We start from the raw sequence: 6000 nt of genomic DNA on the forward strand, positions 1-6000 counted from the left end.
ATCTTTAAAACAAAAATTTAGTCAAATATCATTTAGAATAACGATTAACTCTTAAGCACTGTAATTCCTATATCTTGTCTCTTTTTTTCTTGTACTTGTATCTTTTTTTCTTTTTTTACAGGAGTTATATATTGGCCATCATAGACCTATATTGTTTGATGGTTGCTTGGCATGAAAACAAAATAAAAGTGATACGTTTGGCAACAAACAAGAGAAAATATTTTTAGATACTTAACAAAATAAATTTGAGGGAAACCAGATAAGTTGCAATGTGTAGGCCGACATACCAAAGTCAGATAATCGTAAAAGAAAAAATAATCAAGTTTCAATATTTCATGACAACATTGTGGTTTTCTGCATAGAGAGAAATAACTTCCGGACAAACAAACCATTTCCATACAAATAATCCATACCAAAATATGTTGTCCCTGTCGACGTGTATTTTATTTCTCATTTCTATTTCTTTCACAAATTTTAACCTTGACAATGGATAATTTATTGTGATTCAGGGAGCTATATACAAATACATTGCCTGACCATCCGTGTAGCATTAGTCCGTCAGCTGTTTAACCACAAATATTAATAACCTTCAATATGTAAATAGTACTATATAGAAGAACTAGATTTCTACTCTTGCGGTTAACAATAGTTGTTCCTTTTTAAATCGGTGACTCGAATTACTGAATTGCCAATCAATTTGTCCATCTTTTGTTTCCATGACAGTAAATATAAACCATTGCGTTTCAAGTATTTCATTTATTACAGATGAATGCAGGCACTGGATTTGTTCAGCTATACTTTTGATTAAAACAATTGTATTTCATATTAAAAGCCAGGATGGAAAAAACACATAGACCCTAAATGAAATCGTGAAAAATAATCAATTTTCACTACGTTTCTGAATTTACTTTGGATGAGTGGCATCATGATAGAAAAATAAAAAGAAGAAGAAATCGAAGAAGAAAAGGGAGATAAAAGAGAGGAAGAAAAATAAGGAGAAAAGAGGAGATGAAAAAGAAGAAGAAGAAGAGAAAAAAAGAAGAAGAAGAAGGGGAAGATGAAAGCGAAGAATAAGAAAAGACTGAAGAAGATTAATCACAAAAGAGGAAGCACGAAGCAGAGACAGATGAGATGGAGGAGGAAAATAATGAGAAAGAGGACGAGAAGGAGGAAGGATATGGTATACCGGTATACTGATTGCATCCATGAAACTGATATTCAGCCATGATAGTATTCGCATCATTAAATGCCAATTCTACCCTGCAAAGATTTCCTTATAGTTTAAAATTATTGCACAGTCGCGCAAAGCAAAGTCCATTCGCACAAGTTTTATTTAAAACCATCAAAATCTGATGCAAAATACGAAAATACTCACGCATGCACATTTGGCTAAATTTCACAAAACAACATGGGAGATATGCATTAAGGAAGTCAAATTAAATCTTTTCTCTTGTGGTTGAAATTATTCAATACCTTTTTTCGGTAAATTTTCAATGTATAGAACCTCTTGATTGAATTTAAAGTTAAAGGTCAAGTCCACCCCAGGAAAATGCTGACTTGAATAAATAGAGAAAAACCAAAAAGGTTAGCATAGTGCTGAAAATTTCATAAAAATCGGATGTAAAATAAGAAAGTTATGACATTTTAAAGTTTCGCATATCACACAACAGTGATATGCACAACTAGGTGAGTCAGTTGATGATGTCCATCACTCACTATTTCTTTTGTTTTTTATTGTTTGAATTATACAATATTTCATTTTTTATAGATTTGACAATAAGGACCAACTTGACTGAACCATATAGTATTAAACAATGCTAATTCCACGTGTTCAGGGAGGAATTAATCGTTGTATCACTTGACAATAAGAAAACTAGAATATTTCATATGATAAAATACAAAATAAATAGTGAATGGATGACGTCACAGTCTCCTCATTTGCATACCAGCCAGGATGTGCATACAACTGTTTTGTGAAATTAAGCGAAACTTTAAAATGTCATAACTTTCTTATTTTACATCCGATTTTGATGAAATTTTCAGTGTTATGCTTGTTGGATTATTCTCTTTTTATTCAAATCAATTTTTTGCTGGGGGTGGACTTGTCCTTTAAAAAGATGGCGATTTCACATTTCATGAATCATTGTTATAAAACTTTGTTTTACATTATTGAAATATGATCGCCTTCCTACAGGTGTTATCACTTGTGGCTAGTGGAAAAGTCTCCTGACTTTGAAACGCAAGGTCTGGGGTTCGAATCCCACCACAGCACTCGCGTACTTCGGCAAGGCGTTTAGTTAGAAACTTTGTATTGAGGGCTATATATACAAAAGTTGCATAGTATTATTTTACATCTGATTTTAGATGAAATGGACAATGTTGAGCTTGTTTTTATTTTATCAATTAACTTGGCCTTTAAATGCGAATCCTTACTACTGTGAATTTATTCGTTATATGTTTGCTGTAATACCAGAGCCCCGTCTTACAAAGAGTTGCGATTGATCTGATCAATCGCAACTATGGAAAGCCAGCAAAGTCAACATATAAAATGTATGTTTGTTCAAAAAAGTTTCTAGATTTGAATGTATATCCATAAATTCATTGATTTCTTGACAATTTGGTGTGTTCTTCTTTGTTTACAGAGGACATTTTGCAAATTTCCTATAAAAAAAACTATGACACTGATGGATTTCCATAGAGTTACAATTGATTGGATCAATCGTAATTCTTTGTAAGACGGGGCCCAGGCATACTATTATTTTAGACTATTAAATCCAAGGTTATACGCAGAAATCATTATCCGGGTTGGGAGCAAGAATTTGTAAACTTTTCAAAAATATGAGGAAATCGCAGAAAGCGCAGGAGTGAAGCGATCAAGCGTAACATGGAGGCATTTGGGGGTTCCATGAACATGTTGATTTAGAAGTTGTAAAGTAAAGAAGTCTCGTGCATGTATTATTGAGGAAATTTGCATTGAAAAAACGATTTGCAATTTTCGAAGATGCTGCTTGGTGACCTTATCATTAGTCATAATTTCAGAATCGTTCATAGCTACCTTTCTCTCAAATTTGTAATCAACTTGCTAAATTTGTATTAGAGGCTGTAAATGAATTGAAATGCGTTTGATTGCCTCTGCTACTCAGGGGCCGCGGAAGTGACTGCGGGGGTTTGGGGCATGGTCACCCTCACCCCCCCCCCCCTTTCAAATCCGTTCTGCAGCCCCTGCTACTAATTCAAACCCTACATGTATTTTTAATAAGCACACCTTTGTGAATAGTCCTATGTCATTATAATAAATAATAATAACGGTATATTTACCCAGGGTAGCCACTTCAGTTCTGAAACTGTTCTCCCGGCGGACCCTGCTATTATCATTACCCCAGGCGCTCAAGCATTCCAGGAACTTTTTCATACCGGGTATACCCATTCACCTCACCTGGGTCGAGTGCAGCACATGGTATACCTGTAGCTTGAATTAATCCACTGCCATCAAAGGCCATGAATTCAGATGTCCCATTTGATTGGCCTCATTGCCCATCACATTGGTAATGGAGATTTGATATGCCCCCTTTGTTTGTTTCCCCTATTTGTGCTGAAATATACACTATAGAAAACTGGGCTGCCCTGAATATATATTCATTATATTGTTTATTTCTTTATTTTATCTTATTTTTTATTCATAAAATGTACTTATAAAAGGGGGCCTTCACCCTACAAGCTCTGCTTTTTAGTTGGTCTCCTTCTCTTTCGATTTCATGGTATTATTGTATTATAAAATGATTTAAATGTTATATTTTGTAAATATGTATATTGAACTATCATTGTAAATGTAAAAAGATTGAAAGAGAGAATAAATGAATTGAATTGAATTACTAAAATTAAATGCATGCATTACAATTCATCTTAAAGGGCCCATGACCATGATTATACTTGTCATTGATTCTATGGGTAATATCAATTAATTTTTTTTACTGAAAAAACAACTTCTCAAATGACACAAGCAATGAGCAAAGGAAAAACAAGGTGTCAGATTGCATATCATGAATTTAATCACATAATCCATTCTATTTCAACAGGCACTTGAAATGATTGATTGCAACATTAACTACATGTACTCAAAAAGAATCTAGATCTATACAAGTACATGGATTTTAGATTTGATGAATCATTACTCAATACAATAAAGTTGTGGTTTTGCTAAATGGGGTTTCCTTCCGTTCTAATGCATAATGGTTCAGTGCCCTCTCGATTGCAGCGTTTGTTTAACATAGATTTAGTTTCGTATTCCATAATCCTTTATGAGGTTAACCTCTATATTCAAAAGACCTCTACAATCGAAGCCCAGAATTAAAAATATGAAACTATGAAATCAAATATCTTATCATTTAGGGAAAAGCAGCAGGGACTATAAACAATAAAGGCAGCATATTATTAGAATAATAATTGCAAACTGCAAATTTAAAAAAAAATATGTAGGACTGAAATTTTTTATGATTACTGGACCAGGTACTTTTACATAATTTTTCCTTTTTCTTATGAGCATGGATTACACTTAAATGATTTAAAACAATTTGCTGTATTACCGGTAGTATTTTTAGGAGACAGAATATCATTGTTACTTGTAAATAATCATAAAAGTATGATGGGTCATTTGGTACATACAACAATGGTTTCATGATCTACATACGTATGATCCAAGTTTAGAACTAAGTTAAAGGCAAAAACTATAATCACCCGGAAACAGTTTTATTATACTTGGCACAATTTTATGAAGCTTGTCAAAACTGATAAGTTGTCATTGTCTAACATTTGCTACAGAGCTTCTCAGCTAAACCAAAAATTTAACTTAAATTGTCAAGGCTGACAATTTAGCCGGTGCTGACAATGAAGCCCCCCCCCCCCCCCTACATGTACATGTATGCCTACTGTTATGCACAAGTTTTCTTTCCCATTCGATTGTAAAGAAACCATGGCAACAGTACTCGACAGCCAGTCAAAATAATAAATATCACGATTGGATGGCAAAGTTACCATAAACTTTTATACAACAGAGCACTAGTCCATCAGAGAAAAAAATACTATCCACTGTTTGCTTTAGGGCAAGTCCAAGAATTCGCGTGCGTTATGAATGGGACATTTCAGAGGCTTTAATGACCTGAAAAATAGTGTTAAATGACTTTGATTAGATTGAATACCCTCATGATGGTAGACATCTAGGAGAAGAATAATCATGCAAAAAATGGTGACACATGACCTTGACCGTGACCTTTTAGAGAGAAAAGATGTGCCGTTATGTAACATTTTTTTCAAGTTGAGAATTCTCTTAAAGTATTTCATTTGACAACTTGTAACTTAGTGTGATAGAAGTCACAATAATCTAGTATATCTAAGGCAAGTTTCATGTCATAAGCCAAATCCCTCTAATTACAGACTATAATTAAACAAATTAATGGCATGTTACGTATGAGACAGTTACGTATGGGACATTTTGTCCCAATAGAGAACGTACACAATTTTCCCCATAATTCAAAAAAATTTAAATAATTTAAAATATGGAAATAAAAGAGTTTCTTTCTTTTAAGATGTTCTATTGAGACTTATTTGATATGACTGAAAAGGAAATTAGCCATTTTAACATTTTTTATTTCTTGTTTTTCACGGTTTCATAAATTTCTATTGTTTTTTTTATTTTTTCATATTTTTCAATTTTCACAATTTTTTCGCTTCGATTGTTTTCATTAATCAGTATTCATATCAAATCAGTCTTTAAAAACCAAAGAAAAGGTAAACAATCACTTTTTAGAGCACTCTTGAAATTTTTTTTTCCTCCATTCACTTTGTACACAAATCTCCCCATTGACATTGTGTGTAATGTCCCGTATGTAACATGTTGTCCCCATACGTAACAATTTTTTAATTAACTTTCAATTAAAAGGTAAACTCTATTTTTGAAACTTTTTGTGGTATAACATTTTCATACTTAATAAATTAGAACTTCCC

Source organism: Lytechinus pictus, chromosome 11 (genome assembly GCF_037042905.1).
Source record: "Lytechinus pictus isolate F3 Inbred chromosome 11, Lp3.0, whole genome shotgun sequence".
In the NCBI taxonomy this organism is placed as follows: Eukaryota; Metazoa; Echinodermata; class Echinoidea; order Temnopleuroida; family Toxopneustidae; genus Lytechinus; species Lytechinus pictus.